At 35.9% G+C, this 18,066-nt stretch overlaps 1 protein-coding gene across 4 annotated transcripts in view; it reads right to left on the bottom strand.

The window, feature by feature from the left end:
- Positions 1-18,066, bottom strand: part of UBE2D2 (ubiquitin conjugating enzyme E2 D2) — a 48,223-nt gene that overhangs the window by 21,046 nt on the left and 9,111 nt on the right. The window lies entirely within an intron of this gene.

Raw genomic sequence — 18,066 nt, 5'->3', positions numbered from 1 at the left:
TACAAGGCATTCAGAGTTCCTTGGCACATTTAAAATTTCACCAAGGAGAAACCAGTATGAAATTCTGACAATGCATATGATTAACCCAATTATGAACTTGAGGTTAAAATTGTGTAAAAAGCAGTGACTGCAATGGGGTACGGAGGGGGAACTCCATAATATAGGTGAATGTAGTAACCACAGTGTTTTTCATGTGAAACCTTCGTAAGAGTGTATATCAATAAAAAACAGTTGTATAAAAAGGCTAGACTCCCTTTAACTTATATCTATTTCCACAATAGCAGTTATGGTTTTGAAACACATTAACACTAAACACTTCCACTTAAAAAGATTGGTATTCACATGCTACTCTTTAGGATGACAACATCTTTTTTTATTCCCCAGGGACATACTTCTTTCTCCAAGTACCTATATTATTCATTAACTGTATTAATACATATCTAGTAGCATATATGGTACTATATGATAAATTTCATGTTCAATTTTTTTGTCCACAACTATTAGCAATCCACAACTTTTGTATATCCTCACCTCTTGAATGCTTAATTATAAATTTCTTGAGTGAGAGACAAGACGTATCATATTCTTTATTGCATTTCCCAGAGACTGGAACATAAGAGACACTCAAATGCCTGAACAAGTGGATGAATGCTTAGCACTGGATCAAGCAGAATTTGTGCTTAAACACTTGCAAATGCGAAGATAAACAAAAACACACAACTTCCAAGGGGAAGTCCATTCCACTTGGTCTGATCATCTACAGTGTTAGGAAATAGAAAAGTTAGTATATAGCGACATACGAAATATATTAAGATTTGATTACTGAACTTGAATGGAAAAGGTGTTTTGGGGTGAGACTGGATAATATCAGAGAGAGAACAAGGAGTTTCTTCCTTTGAGCATTTCAGCAACAATCACTTAGATGGAAATATTCTGTTATAATTAAACATGATATTCTTTGTTCATTACCAAATATCAAGAACCTTTCCTAGATCTTATTTTCCCTATAAGAATTACCTTTTACTCATTTCAAAACTTTAAAAAAATGTATTAGCTTTCAATTGTAAAACAGTCCAAAACTCTAGGGTAAGTCTGCTTGGAATACTCTTCTGCACCCCACCTCCATGACCTTTAGGCTTCATTTATGTGTTGACATTAGAGAGGGGCTTGTAGGGAGCCTATTTCCATTTGATTCCCTGTTACATAAAAAAATAGAATGGAAAGTGCAAGTTGCCTTAACAACTCAGCATAGTTCATATTCATGTGATTATTAGATGTCACTTGCCCCAGTGACAAATAGGGACCTGAACTCTTAGCTCTTGCACAGTGCCTGGTCCAAGGAAAGTGCCCAGTAAATATCTGTTGAAGAACAGATAGTTGTAATTACACACAGTAATTTTAAGTACCTAGAGAAAGATAATGCCATCTTTCACTGACTGTAAGATACTTTAAAAAAATACAACTGAAATCAAGCTACATATTACAATCAACCGGCATGTCAGCTTAACAGGCAGCATGTTTTCTTAGTAGTACATACTATTAATGGTACATCTTTGAATTAATAGCATCTTAGATTCAATGAAGGTACCTGGAAAGTACATTACACTACAGTCTTGGGATCATATATCTAACAAAGTATAATTTTGGCAATCAGGGCCAAGGTAGATGATGACTGAGTGTAAGTGACAGAGGTAGGACAAGAAAATGCCCAACTCTTCCAGATTACTTCTCTAGTAGGGGAACAAAATATTAGGAAGGTACACATGGTACCCAAAGCAAAACAAACTGCTGTTCCTTGGTAACAACGCAGAGCTGCTGAGCAGTGGTAGCTAAGTTGTGAGGACAGGTTGAACCCCACATAGGGTCTCTGTCAGGATCTCACATTCCCTCCCAGTTCAGTTACTGAAGCTGTGGTCAGTGCTCTTCAACACCTAGGTCCAAAATGAAGATGGAACATAACCAAGTAGATAGGAAGAGCCTCTGCACTAAAAGACAGAGAGGGTGGAAGTTAGGATAGCCACCATCCAAAAGACAAGGAACAACAAATGCTGGTGAGGATGCAGAGAAAAGGGGAACCCTCCTACACTGCTGGTGGGAATGTAAATTATTTCAACCATTGTGGAAAGCAATATGGAGGTTGCTCAAAAAACTAAAAATAGAAATACCATTTGACCCAGGAATTCCACTCCTAGGAAGTTATCCAAAGGAAACAAGATCTCAGATTCAAAAAGACATGTGCACCCCTATGTTTATTGTAGCACTATGTACAATAGCCAAGAAATGGAAGCAACCTAAGTGTCCATCAGGAGATGAATGGATAAAGAAGATGTGGTACATATATACAAAGGAATATATTATTCAACTATAAGAAGAAAACAAATCCTTCCATTTGCAACAACATGGATGGAGCTAGAGGGTATTATGCTCAGTGAAATAAGCCAGGTGGAGAAAGACAAGTACCAAATGATTTCCCTCATTTGTGGAGTATAACAACAAACCAAAACTGAAGGAACAAAACAGCAGCAGACTCACAGACTCCAAGAAGGGACTAGTGTGGGGGCCCAGCCTACGGCCGAGGCTGAGCCCCACTCTAGCTGGACAACGCCCTCTTCCCTGTTGGGGATTGGCCCAGCATACTTCCGTACCCGTGCACAGCTCGTGCTGCCCGCTTAGAGTGGCGCGTGACACCTATCCGCTTAAAGGTCACGCGTGATACTGTCCCGGATTGGTTGGGTGACTGAATATAAGGGAGCCCGCCGGGAGGGAGAAGAGCTGCCCGACAACTGCTGTAACCACCGTGAGAGATTAGACAATAAAGCCTAGAGAAGAATCAAGACCTTGGGCGTGTTGCTTCGGTCCTTGAAGGGTCGCGACAACTAGCAGTTACTAAGGGGAGGGGTGGGGGAATGTGGGTGGAGGAGGGAGAAGGGGATTGAGGGGTATTATGATTGGTACACATGGTGTGGTGGGGGTCACAGGGAAGACAGTGTAGCACAGAGAAGACAAGTAGGGACTCTGTGGCATCTTACTATGCTGATGGACAGTGACTTCAATGGGGTACGGAGAGGACTTGATAATATGGGTGAATGTAGTAACCACAATGTTTTTCATGTGAAACCTTCATAAGAGTATATATGTGATACATTAATAAAAAAATTATTTAAAAAAAGAGGGTGGAGCACCCATTCCATCACTCACTAAAAGAAAAAGAAAGATTCTACCACTCTCTAAGCTCCAAAGAAAATACTGAAATGCTAGGAAAAATGCACCTTTCCTGGGATTTGGGTAAGCAGGATCTTCTACACCAGTAGATTTCAACTCAGTTAACCAGTATATAGTAAACCAGAACCCTAATGAAGTTACTCTGTCAAGAGTCACTGCTACACTTTTCTATAACAACAATCACCATGTATCCTAGTCTCAAGCTTGAGAAAATGGTGAAATGAATGACTATTAATATCATTATCTTAGTGTATTTCTGTGCTACCTAAGGTGGCGGGACAATGGGGACCTCAAAAAGAGGTAAAAATGACATCCTATTTCCCATTGTACCCTGTAGAACTATGCCCCCACACCCTAAAAAACCCACATGTACTACTTTTCATAAGTAACATATCGCTAAGTTTTGGTACTTTAATGTTTTGAAACACATAGAAACTGTTAACCTAGAACTATAAATCCTTGAAATCTAAAGGAGTCAAAATGATGCATCTGCACACAGTTAAATCAGTCATCCTGTAGACTGACCACCTCTATGATATAAGATAGGTGGACCCATAGCCAAGTAAGCTGTTAAATTTTACTGTGCTTTATGACTGGTTATGTATTTGCAAAGCTACCTCTTGTAATAAATCAAAGCATTGAAAATACAGTTCAAGTTAAAAAGGAAAAACAAAACAACCAAGTCTCAAGTCTGGGATTATATTTTAGAAGAATTAAGAGTAGAACTGACAGAAAAAAAAAGATTTTGCATCTCCCTGGAAAAGTCTAACCTTCAAAACCAGACATCAGACAGTATTAACAAAATTGTGAATAGATACATATGAAGAAATGTCTTCAAAATTACATTTGATGTAAACTTAAGAGATAGGAACTCTTTGTCCACATTAAAATAACTTGAGATGCCCTCTAATCAAGTATCTTCTACACAGTAATAGAAGCATTTACCAGTGTCATGGGGAAAGATATTAGTGTAATGACAATAATAAAAATGAACAGTTTCTGTTTTCCTGTGATGAAATTCACACTCTGAGAGGATTTCCATTATACATATAGCAAGGGTTGGGGGAGAGCCAGACAGGAAAATTCAAGTCCACAGTTTGGCTGAGGAAAGGTCTGGTACCAACAAGTATTACTTGTCTTAAAAACATTTTATACTTCCTTGTTTTACGAACAAAGCTTAACTCTTTTAAGCAGTTTTTAAATTGGTGGCCCTGACCAATTAACTACAGGGAATGATTAACCCATACAATCATTACAGTGGTGATAGTTGATTACTGAGAGCATTTTTGAGATTAACAAAGAGGAAGTGGCAGAGAAGCAGTTCTTTGGTATGATAACAGGAAAAGTATGAAAAATTATGAACCAAGTAAAAAAAAAAGCACAGCCTAGTCTGCTCAAGTTTCTTAATGCATGTGTACTACCAAGACCATGAATTATAAGTGAGTCATCTAGGTAGGAACAAGACTAGCAGTATGAAATTCTTCCTGTGAAATTTTATCTGACACTTTCGAGAACAAACAGGCAACCAAGAAAGCCATCTCCCTGATATTCAGGCTTTTAAAGTCTTATAGGACAAACTTGAATACAACAAGGTAAAAATGCAAAAGAGCCTAGCAATTACATTGTAATACTAAAGAAACAAATAGCTTAATCCCAATACATATATGGCTTTTTAGAACATTTATCTTTTAGTATCTTTCCTCTTTTTAATTCCTCTTCCTTAGACTCCCAGCACTAGACTAAACAAATAACTTTAAGCAGAGATGGGGGAATTTGGGAGATGCTGATCAAAGAGTACCAATTTCCAGTTATAAGAGTATGTTCTGGGGTCTAATGTACAGCATGGTGATTATAGTTAATAATACTGTATTATATTCTTGAAACTTGCTGAGAGTAGATCTTAAATGTTTTCACCACAAAAAAGAAATAGTAATTATGTGATGTGTGGAGGTATTAGCACTATAGGAGTAATCATTTTACAATATGTAAGTTGATCAAATCAATACTGTATACCTTAAACTTATACAATGTTGTATGTCAATTATATCTTAATAAAGTTGGAGGAAAAAAGAAAATAAATAAATAGACAAAGGAACTTAGGAAGTTCTTCTGACAGGTATAGACCAGGCCCCAAGTAAATGGCTACACTTCTCAAATCAATCACATTTTTAGGTTTCACATCCAACAGGCTTTTCCCTTCTCTTCTACACCTCCTCCTACTGATTAGCCAAGCAAATCTTCAGAAAAACTTCTGAAATAACATTTGGAAAAAAATGTTAGTATTACTTAATCATTAGAATTATTTTTAGTGACTCCAAAGAAGAAAAATTCTACTACAAAATTAGATTTACAACACATGACCTTATTCAAGAAGTGAATATATTATAAAGACATTTAATACATTTCCCCTGCAGTAAATAATCTCCAAAGATGGCTGCCAACAACTCCTCAACATTAAGAACATATCACTCCTCTTATCAAGTAGTAGTCTATTTCCCTTTCCTTTGAATCCAGGCTGGCCTTACCTTTTGCTTGACCAAGAAAATGAAGCAAATATGACACTCTGTTAGTTACAAGTCTAGTGTTTTATTTATTTAGTGTTAAGTTTAGGCTTAACAGCTTTTCTTTGGCTCTCTCAGAGCTCTGAGCCACGACATAGGAGGTCCAGGCTATCTTGCTGGAAGGTTGTTTGGAAGGTAGGGGTGAACATTCCAGTCAGTAGTAAGCATCAAGACCCCAGACATGTGGGAGGGGTCTTCTTGGACTTTCTAAACCAGAAGTCAGCTGAATACAGACAGCCACAGGATTGACTGTGGCTGACAACATCTGAATCAAAACCTCCTAGTAAATCCACAGAATCCTGAGAAATAATAAATCGTTGTTTTAAGGCAGTAAGTTCTAGAGTCATTTGTTATGAAGCAAAGCTAAATAATAAATATTCCATACAGTTTCTAAAGAGAATATGTCTCTGACTAATAGATCCTTCCAAAAATTACCACACCAGTTCCTCAGCAGAGCAAAACAAATTTCTACAAATTCCTAATTCTGCTAAATACTAAAAACAAAAACAAACACACAGCTACCCTATTACTGAAAGCTACTGACGCAAGAGAAGTATTTTTTTTTACATTAGTTTCAGGTGTACAACAGTGATTTAACATTTATATACATGATAATTCTAGGTACCAGCTATCACCATACCAAGTTGTTACAATATTTTGACTGTATTCCTTATGCTATACATTACATCCCGGTTACTTATTTATTTTACAATTGGAAGTGTGTACTTTTTTTTTTTTTTTTGTGAGGGCATCTCTCACATTTATTGATCAAATGGTTGTTAACCACAATAAAATTCTGTATAGGGGGGTCAATGCTCAATGCACAATCATTAATCTACCCCCAGCCTAATTTTCGTCAGTCTCCAATCTTCTGAAGCATAATGAACAAGTTCTTACATGGAGAACAAATTCTTACATAGTGAATAAGTTGCATGGTGAACATTACAAGGGCAGTCATCACAGAGGCTTTTGGTTTTGATCATGCATTGATCATGACTGAACTATAAACAGTAAGTTCAAATATGAATATTCATTTGATTTTTATACTTGATTTATATGTGGATACCACATTTCTCTCTTTATTATTATTATTTTTTTTTGAGAGGGCATCTCTCATATTTATTGATCAAATGGTTTTTAACAACAATAAAATTCTGTATAGGGGGGTCAATGCTCAATGCACAATCATTAATCCATCTCAAGCCTAGTTCTCATCAGTCTCCAATCTTCTGAAGCATAACGAACACGTTCTCACATAGTGAACGAATTCTTACATAGTGAATAAGTTCTTACATGGTGAACGAATTCTTACACAGTGAATAAGTTCTTACATGGTGAACAGTACAAGGGCATTCATCACAGAAACTTTCGGTTCTGATCACGCATTATGAACTATAAACAATCAGGTCAAATATGAATATTTGTTTGATTTTTATACTTGATTTATATGTGGATCCCACATTTCTCCCTTTATTATTATTATTATTTTTAATAAACTGCTGAAGTGGTAGGTAGATGCAAGATAAAGGTAGAAAACATAGTTTAGTGTTGTAAGAGAGCAATTGTAGATGATCAGGTGTGTGCCTGTAGACTATGTGCTAATCCGAGCTAGACAAGGGCAATAAAACATCCATGGATGCAGCAGCTTTCTCTCAACACAGGGGGGGGTGAGGTTCTAAGCTTCACCACTGTTGTTCCCCAATTCAAGAGAAGTATTTTTAATTATTTTAAAATACTTTTAAGGGGGAAAAGTCATGAAACAAGTAGTTTATTTGAAGTGATCCACATCCATTCAGATTTGACATCCTAATATATTGTTGTCTGGGGTCTTTTACACCACCACTTAATTTTAGCAGGTATAAATAAATATTACCTAAAACCTCAAGTGAAGTAAATAATGGGCTAGTTACCTTAGCTAAATTTGTAAGTCAACCACTTTTAAATGTTACATATTGATCTAGGAAAAATCACAAACTATTTTTAAAACACTTGAATATCCAATACATTCATCAGCTACATGAAAGTAATTAGATCAGGGGTTTTATATTTTATGATTTTTCAAGTGCCTGGTCTAGGAATTTTTCCTAGGAATGCAAATTTTGGTATAACACTAGAGCATGTGTTTAGAAATATATACAGGAAGAACCACTGAAAGTATCTCAGATTTCCAAGCAAAGTGACAACTTGAACATGTAACTCTTACTCTCTCCGAAAATCCTATTAAAATAAAAGTTAATAGTTGGTTTTTTTTTTTTAAGGTTTAAACCCACAAGTACAAAGAACGGGAGAGTAAACAACAGCAACTAAATATTGGAAGCTAAAAAGTAGATTGATGACTGATAGTGACTTAGCAGTTTCACCAAGAAGGCGAATTCATGAGAAAAACCAAGTAGCCCAATTTACAAAGTCTCATAAGTTGATGGCACTAGCCAACTCCTGGAAATAAAGCTAACAACAGGAGGCATGCTACAAGTTCTGTTTAAGCAGATGAAGATACAACCAGCAGTACATAGAGTATGTGGGCCAGGGTAGAGAACAAGGGATCTGCTTCAACAAAGAAAGTATAAGAATAAAAGGGGGGCGCTAACCATATCAACATAGACTTAAAGACCTCAACCAAGTCATCATTAGTTGACTTCATTTAGATATTGACGCAAACAAATCAAATGGAAAAAATAAAACCTTCTCTGAAAGAGAAAAAGTTTAAACTGATTGGCTATTTTATACCAGGAAATTAATGTTTACACTTTTAGATGTAATAACTGCATTGTGTGTGTGATTTTTATAGAGTCCTTATCTCAGGGTTTCTCAATCTGGGTACTACTGACATTTTGGACCAGGTAATTCTTTGTTGTGGGGGCTACATGCACTGATGGATGGCTATCAGCTCCCTAACCACTAACTATTAGATGACAGTAGCAACGCAGTAGCCTCCTAGTTGTGACAATCAAAAATTTCTACAATATCAAATGTCACCTAGTAGGCAAAATCACCCTCAGTTAAGAACCACTGCCTTATCTCTTAGCAATACATTCTGAATTATTTATAGATAAAATGATATAACATTTGGAACTGGCTTCAAAATAATCCAGAGAAGGTGGTAAAGGTAATCAAGAATTACCACAAAATGACAGGTGATGGGATGCATGGGAATTTGCTCAATATTTGTATATGTATTAGACACCTGTTTTGTGTATTATTCTAGTGTGTTATATTCATAAAGGAAATTTTAAAAGAAATAGAAGTTAATTAGAAACTCACATGCTATAGTTGGGTATCTAAAATCTTTAGAAAACAATTTGGCAATATTTTACAAAAATGAAAAGGCTCACACTCTATAACCAAACAGTTTTACTGACTCTAAAGAGAAATATTCACCTATGTGCATTAAGAGACATGTATGGGGGTGTTGATGCTTCAGTGTCTGTAGCAGCAAAAACTTGGAAACAAATGTCTATCACAGGGAAATACATTTAAAAAATGTATTGTTGGTATATCGGTATTCATTGAAAATACATGTTATTTTAAAAATATATATTGCTGTAACATCTATGTAAATTTTGACAACATCCAAAACCATACTATACATATGTTGTTTATGGATAAACTTCTTAAGACTAATAATGACTTAGAAGACTTAAAACTAATGAAGTGATATCTAGATCACTGCCCTGACTCTGGATCATCCAGTGAATGCCCTCTAGATCCTAGCACTAGGCTGGAAATTCATTCTCTGGAGAGGATAAAACAGAGGTTCTCGGGACTGAGAGACACTAAGCACTCAAGAGCATGAATGATGTATGGAAAACAAGAAGGTTCATACTCACTTTGTTTCCAGTGGTGCTGAGAACACTGGAAGCTTGGCCTGTACCTTTCAGCCAGGAGATTAGAAGATATTTCTCAGGAAAATCTGATCAGCTTAAGATAAAGAGCTCTACAATTCATTGACATTCAGGTTTAACCAGAGAAAAGTGCCCAGCCAGTAAACCATAAACTGAATTTTACAGTTGCCAAGCCTCACACGCATATGCTCAGACTTTTTATTCAGCTTTTTAGTGCCCTACTCTTAAATAAGGATAGACAACTGACAATGAAGGAATCAGCATCACCTTCAAAATGAAAGATAAAAACCAAAAAAAGGAATGGGAGAAAACAAGGACCATACACGGAGGAGGAAAAGTCAAAACAAATGAGAAACTACTATGAATATCCTTAAAGGTAAGAGAAGCTATTGCTCCAATGAAACAACAGCAAAATCCTTAAAACAAATAAACATTCTAAGAATGTGAATCTTCCAGAAAGCAGATAAAAGACAAAGAAGGAAAAAAAGAAAAATTGGTCAAAATACTCCCCAAACTGATCTACAGCTCCTATTCAATCTCTATGAAAACTCAAACAGCCTTTTTTTTCTTTTTACAGAAACAAGAAGCTAATTCTAAAATTCATATGGAAGTGCAAGGAACCCAAAGAGCAAAACAATCTTGGAAAAAGAACAGTTGAAGGACTTGCAAGTCCTGATTTCAAAACTTAATATAAAGTTACAGTATTCAAAACAGTATGGTACTGGCATAAGATCATATAGATCAACAGAACAGAACTGAGAGCGCAGAAATAAACCCATACATCTGGCTAATTTGTTTCTGACACAGCTGCCAAAACAACTCAATGGGGGAAAGAAGAGTCTTTCAACAAATCCAGACATTCACATGCAAAAATAAGAACTCAGACCTCTACCTCATACCACATACAAAAGTTAACTTACAGTAGATCAAAGACCACCACCTCACACCCATTAAGATGGCTACAGAAACAAAAACAAAACCCCAAAAACAAAAACAAAATAGCAAGTGCTGGTGAGGATGTGGAGAAATTAGAAGCCTTGTACACTGTTGGTGGGAATGTTAAATGGCATAAGCACTGTGGACAGTATGGCAGATCCTCAAAAAATTACAAGTATAATTACCATATGATCTAGCAATTCCACCTATAGGTGTATAAAAATACGAAAATAATGGAAAGCAAGATCTTTAAGAGTTATCTGTATATTCATGCTCATAGCAGCATTATTCAGCTAAAGCTAAATAGCTAAAGCATGTTAACATTCCACATATGCATCAGCAGATGAATCGATAGGCAAAATGTGGTGCATATACAATAGAATATTATTTAGCCTTAAAAAGGAAGGAAATTCTGACCACATGGATGAACCTTGAGGACCCTAAGTGAAATAAGTCAATCACAAAAAGATAAACATCGTATGACTTCACCTACATAAGGAACATTGTCAAAATCATAGAGACAGAAAATACAATGATGGTTGCCAGAAGCTGGGGGAAGAAAGGATGAGAAGTTATTGCTTAATGGTATAAAGTAAAGTTTGTTTTGAAAGATGAAAAGAATTCCAGAGATGGAAGGTGATAATGGTTGCATAACAATATGAATGTACTTAATACATGTGAACTGTACATTTAAAAATGGTTAAGATGGCTCCTTGGGCAAGGGAAACAAAAGCAAAAATTAACATATGGGACTACATCAAGCTAAAAAGCTTCTGTACAGCAAAGGACACCATCCGCAGAACAAAAAGGCAACCTACAGTATGGGAGAATATATTTGTAAATGACATATCCAACAAGGGGTTAACATCCAAAATATATAAAGAACTAACATGCCTCAACACCCAAAAGGCAAATAACCCTTTTAAAAAAATGGGCAGAGGATATGAACAGACACTTCTCCAAAGAAGAAACTCAGATGGTCAACAGGCACACGAGAAGATGCTCCACATTGCTAATTATCAGGGAAATACAAATTTAAACCACAATGAGATATCACCTCACACCAGTTAGGATAGCCAACATAGAAAAGACTAGGAACAACAAATGCTGGTGAAGATGCAAAGAAAAGGGAACCCTCCTACACTGCTGGTGGGAATGTAAAATAGTTCAACCATTGTGGAAGGCAATACGGAAGTTCCTCAAAAAACTAAAAATAGAAATACCATTTGACCCGGGAATTCCACTCCTACGAATTTACCCAAAGAAAATAACTTCTCAGATTCAAAAAGACATATGCACCCCTATGTTTACTGTAGCACTATTTACAAAAGGCAAGATACAGAAGCAACCTAAGTGTCCATCAGGAGATGAATGGATAAAGAAGATGTGGTACATATATACAATGGAATACTATTCAGCCGTAAGAAACAAATCCTTCCATTTGCAACAACATGGATGGAGCTAGAGGGTATTATGTTTAGGGAAATAAGCCAGGTGGAGAAGGACAAATATCAAATGATTTCCCTCATTTGTGGAGTATTACAACGAAGCAAAACTGAAGGAAGAAAACAGCAGCAGACTCACAGACTCCAAGAAGGGACTAGCGTTTACCAAAGGGGAAGGGGGAGCGGTGGGGGGAGAGAGGAAGAAGGGGATTGTGGGGTATCATGATTAGTGCACATGGTGTGTGGGGGGTCACGAGGAAGACAGTGTAGCACAGAGAAGTAGGGACTCTGTGGCATCTTACTACACTGATGGGCAGTGACTGCAATGGGGTATGGGAGGGACTCAATAAGGGTGAATAACCACAATGTTTTTCTTGTGGAACCTTCATAAGAGTGTATATCATGATACCTTAATAAAAAAAATTAAGATGGTAAATTTTATATGTATTTTATGACAATTAAAAAATCTGGGAGAAAAAAATCAAAGACCTAAATGTAAGAGTTAAAACTACAAAGCTCTTAAAAACATAAATATAAATCTTTGTATCCTTGGATTAATCAAGTTTCTTTTTCTTTAATTTAAGTGTCATTAATAGTTTCCTAGACATGACAGAAAAAGCACAAGTGACAAAAGGAAAATTAGATAAACAGATTTCAAAATTTAAAACTTCTGTACATCCATTAAGTGAAAAGGCAACCCACAAAACAGGAGAAAATTTTGCAAATCACTTATCTGATAATGATTTAGTATCCAGAATATGTAAAAAATTCTTACAGCTCTATAATAAAAAGACAACTCAATTTAAACATAGGCCTAAGATATACATTTCTCCAAAGGGGATAAATATATATATACATATAGCCAATAAGCACATGACAAAATCCTCAACATCACTTTGTCATTAGAGAAATGCAAATCATAACCACAATGATACAATACTGGACACCTACTATGAAAGCTATAATCAAAATAATAAAGTAACAAGTGTTGGTGACAATGTGGAGAAACTGGAGCACTCACAAGACTGCTGGTGGGAATATAAAATAGCACAGCCAGTTTGGAAAATAATCTGGTGGTTTCTCAAAAAATTAAATAGAATTACCACATGACCCAGCAATTTCACCCCTAGGTCTATATCCAAGAGGAATGAAAACATATGATCACACAAAAATTTGAAAGTAAATGTTCATAGCAATATTATTAATAGTTACAAAGTGGAAAACTACCCAAATGCCCACCAACTAATGAATGCAAAAAGAAAATATGGCATATCCATACAATGGAATAGTAATCAGTCATAAAAAGCTTAGATAAACAATGAAAACACTATGCTAAAGTAACTCTTAAACATCAGCATTAGTTATCTTTTTCCAGTTATGTCTCCCCAGCTAACAGAAACAAAAGCAAAAATAAACAAGTGGGACTACATCAAACTAATAAGCTTCTGTACCACAAAGGAAATCAGCAACAAAATGTAAAGGCAACCTACTGAATGGGAGAATATATTTACAAATGTTATCTGACAAGTGGTTAATTCCAAAATACACAAGGAACTCATACAACCCAACCCCCCAAAACCAAATAATCCTATTTAAAAATGGGCTGAGAATAGACAGTCTTCTAAAGATACACAGACAGCTAACAGACACATGAAAAGATGCTCAGTATAACTTATCATCAGGGAAATGCAAATCAAAACCACAATGAAGTATCACCTCACACCAATCAGAATAGCTTATACCCAAAAAGACAATAGGAAGTGTTGGCAAGGAACCCTTGTACACTGCTGGTAGGAATATAAACTGGTGCAGCCACTATGGAAAGCAGTATAGAAGTTTCTCAAAAAACTAAAAATAGAAATACCATATGACCAATTCCACTTCTGGGAATCTACCCAAAGAAAACAAAATCACCAATTCACAAAGATATATGCACTCCTATGACTGCTGCAGCATTATTTACAAGAGCCAAGATATGAGAGCAATCAAAGTGTCCATCAATAGATGAATCTGTAAAGAAGATGTGGTACATATAAACAATGGAATATTACTCGGCCATAAAAAGAATGAAACACTGCCATTTGCAACAACATGGATGGACTTACAAGGTATCATGCAAAGTGAAAAATGCCAGGCAGAGAGAGACAAATACCATTTCAATTATATATGGAATCTAAAAAACAAAAATGAACAAACAAAACAGAAATAGACTCATGGACAGAGAACACACTGGAGATTGCCCAAGGGGATGGGGTTATGGCATAGGGGGATATGGGAGTGGGTAAAGGCGATAAAGGGCTGCAGGCTTCCAGTTATAAAATAAATTAGTCATGGGAATAAAAGCATAGGAAGTATAGTCAACAATATAGTATCTTTGTATGATGACAGTAACTATACTTATTGTAGTGAGAATTTAATAATGTAAGTCAAATCATTATGTTGTATACCTGAAACCAATACTGTATTATCAACTATACTTCAATTTAGAAAAAGAAAAAAATTACATACAAAAAAGAAAGAAAACATAGGCTAAACAAAAGAAGCCAGACACTGAAGTCATATATTGTATGATTCCATTTATATGAAATGTCCAGAATAGGAAATCCATATAGATAGAAGGGGCAGGGGAGACTAGTCCAGGAACTCCAACATCCAGTAATAGTTTATAAAAAGGGAGAAGAGAGAAAATTGAAGTTAATAAAACTGTGAACTAAAATGATTGGATTAAATTTCTTAAAACTTCAGGACATGGATTTCTGGCTGGAAAAGAGCAAATGAACATTGAACAAATTAAATGAAAATTGACCTACACCACATGTCATGAAATTTCACAACACTGGGGACAAAGAAAACTACAAGCTTCCTCTATATGGTCATATACACAGGATCAGAAATCAGAATAGTTCTGGACTACTTAACAGCAATACTGGTAACTAGAAGACAATGAAAATACTGACTTCAAAAAGTGCCTCACTTGTGGTCCTGTCTCAAGCTCTGAGATTAGAAGATCAAGTCATGTTCATGTCCCGCATAAGAAACTAATACCTCCTTTCCAAATGCCAATAAGCATTATTGGCTTCAAGTTGCTCCCAAAAGTCCAAGCAATTTTCTTAACTTGCATGCATATTGCATGTGAGCTCATACAATTTAATTTCCACATCAAGTTATAGATTCAACAACAGAGGAACTAAAATAAATATATATCCCCCCAAAAGTTACTGAATAATTGTTTTGGGATTGCCACTGTGTTAGATTTTATTTATTAGAGATCTGTCCTGTAGTGATTAAAATAAAGGATGTAACTATTGCTCTTTTGAAAAGGAATTCAAATTTTTGTTTTAAAGCAATTTAATCAGTGTCCTAAACATTTGGGAAATGGTTTCAAATTCCCTTGAAATGGAAATTCTAAAATACCATGGCAATTCACAATTTTAAAAAGAGGGCACAAACATGTATGATACATTCCTGGTAAGCTCAACAATTGCAAAATGGATTTTATTATTTCTAGTCAACAAACATGAAGCACAATACTTAAAGATACAAAACGCTTTTCAATGGACAGGAATCTGGCCTACGACTAAGCTCAGTGATGATACATTATTGCCTTGATGCAACAGGTGACATAAGAGAGGTTCCACAAGTAATTCTCTATCACCTATAACAATGCAACCTTACCAAAACATGAATATTTCTAAATATGCAAAGACACCAAGCTCATAAATTACTAGAAGAAGCTTCTGCTCTTTATTACTTTAACACTGAAGCTTAATTAAGTCTGAACGTTAAATCTGGGTAGTAAGTACACAGGCGTTGGTCACATCAGCTTCTAAAACTTTTTGTATTTATAAAATATTTCATAAATCAAAGGTAAGTTACAGGACTTTTAATTATGGTTGTTTCCAACCACTTCTCAGATTAGAGCCCAGTTTACAGGTTACTAGAGTTACCAAAATTGTCTCAGAATAATACTAAACTAAAATTATACTCTTAGTTTTCTATAAAAATGGGCTACAGAAAATGCCCTATTCCCTAACTGGTAAAAACACTAAGTAGTCACAACCACTGGGTTGAATTTCCTGTATTTGTTTTTGTTTTAAGTAATGTTCTACATGACTAGCACTATTATTTTAAACAGTTCTTATCTAGATATTTATGTCAAATAAGAAGTCCTTTACTTTGTTTTTCCAAAATGTTGAGGATATCGACAGGGGGATGGGTATGACCCAGTGGAGGATACTGAGGTCAGAAGAGAGTTAAGAAAGGTGTCCCAGGGCAGGGCAAGAATATCTATGCAGATGGGAGCACACAGGTATGGGAGCCTGATTATATACAGGGGAACTGATGAAACAGTAAATATATTAAAAATAACAGAAACCATATTTCTCACTGCCAGAAAAAGATACCAATATTGAAAGGAAGAAACACAGTGTGAACCCTATGTATGTGACTGGTAAGGATGTTAGCAGTGTGAACTCATGGTTTTTGATATCTAGAAATTAAAATAAATTACACACATGGAAATTGTGTGTGTGTGTACACACACACACACACCCCTTAGCTATATCCACTGATTACATTGGTTAAGCTTGTGTATATTATTATACACACACATACACACACACACACACATATCCCTTTGCTACATTCACTGATTACACTGGGAAAGCTTGGAAGCAGTGAAATTCCAGGAGCCATGAGTACACCTAGCATCCAGATCTTGGTATCTAAATATTATTCTCTACTAAAAAGAACTAGGGATCTTTGGAAAAAAAAGGTAATTACAGGGCTAATTCAGGGTAAGCAAAATAAAAAGCTAAAAACATCTTTTACCAGATATAAAGAAGTGGCCAAAGAATCATGGGGAAAAAAGAGCAAATCTGGAAGAATTTCAGCACTAAAATAAATTTTATAAAATATTATAACCCACCTGAGTAAAACAGTAAATGAGTTCATACAAATGTAAATTTAAAAGTGAGTATTAAAAAATTTGAGTAACAGTGTGGTACCAGACTCCAAGGGCTCTTAATGATCCTTGACACATAGTATTCACACCTTTGTGTAGTCTTCTCTCCCACTGTACCAGGGGTGATCTATGAAACCAATACAATATGGCAAAAGTGAAGGTATGTCACTTCTGAGATTAGATTATATATAAAAGGTAGTGTGGACTTTCACTTGGTTGCTGGCTCTCTCTGGGTTCACTCTGAGGGAAGCTAGCTGCTACGTTTTATGCATGCTCAGGTAGCCCTACATACAGACCCACATGGGGAGGAAATTGAGCCCCTCAATCCAACAACCCACAAGTAACAGATATGCCAGCAATCATGAATTTGGAAAGGGATCCTGTAGCAGACTTCAGAGAACTGCAGCCTGAGCACAGTTTGGCCACAACCTCCAGAAAGACCCTGCGCCAGAACCACCCAGCTATAAGCCATTAGCGGATTCCTGATCTTCAGAAACTATGTGATCATAAATGTCTGTTGTTTTAAAGAGCTAAGTTTTGGGGGTACTTTCTTATGCAGCAATAGATAAATAATACAAACTGGTTAAGTACATATTCTCAAAGTGTCTCTCCACAAATTAATAACTGACCCTTGAATAATGCAGAGGTTAAGAGGGCAGATGCTCCCCCAGTTGAAAATCCATGCATAACCTTTACTCCCCCAAAACTTAGGAGCCTACTGTTGACCAGAGCCTTAGTGATAATATAAAGAACCTATTAACACATATTTTGTATGTAATATTATGAGAAAAAATGTTTTTCAAATTATCACAAATGTCCAATAACTTTTCCAATTTATTTACTGAAAAAAAAAATCCATGTACTCAGTGGATCTGCGCAGTTCAAACTAGAGTTGTTCAAGGGCCAAATGTACTATTCGTTATAAAGGAAAAAATGACAACTCTATAATAGGGAACCCTGGTAAACACCACCTTAATCAAGTAATGGAAGTGAAAATTCTCAGAAATGGGTCAAACTGAAACTGAATACCACCTGACAGGATGCAATGAAAAGAGCCCAACCAAAATCATGCACCACTTGATAACATGCAGAGAGGG

This window comes from Manis javanica, chromosome 14, assembly GCF_040802235.1.
Source record: "Manis javanica isolate MJ-LG chromosome 14, MJ_LKY, whole genome shotgun sequence".
In the NCBI taxonomy this organism is placed as follows: domain Eukaryota; kingdom Metazoa; phylum Chordata; class Mammalia; order Pholidota; family Manidae; genus Manis; species Manis javanica.
This window is presented reverse-complemented; position numbering and strand designations above follow the sequence as displayed.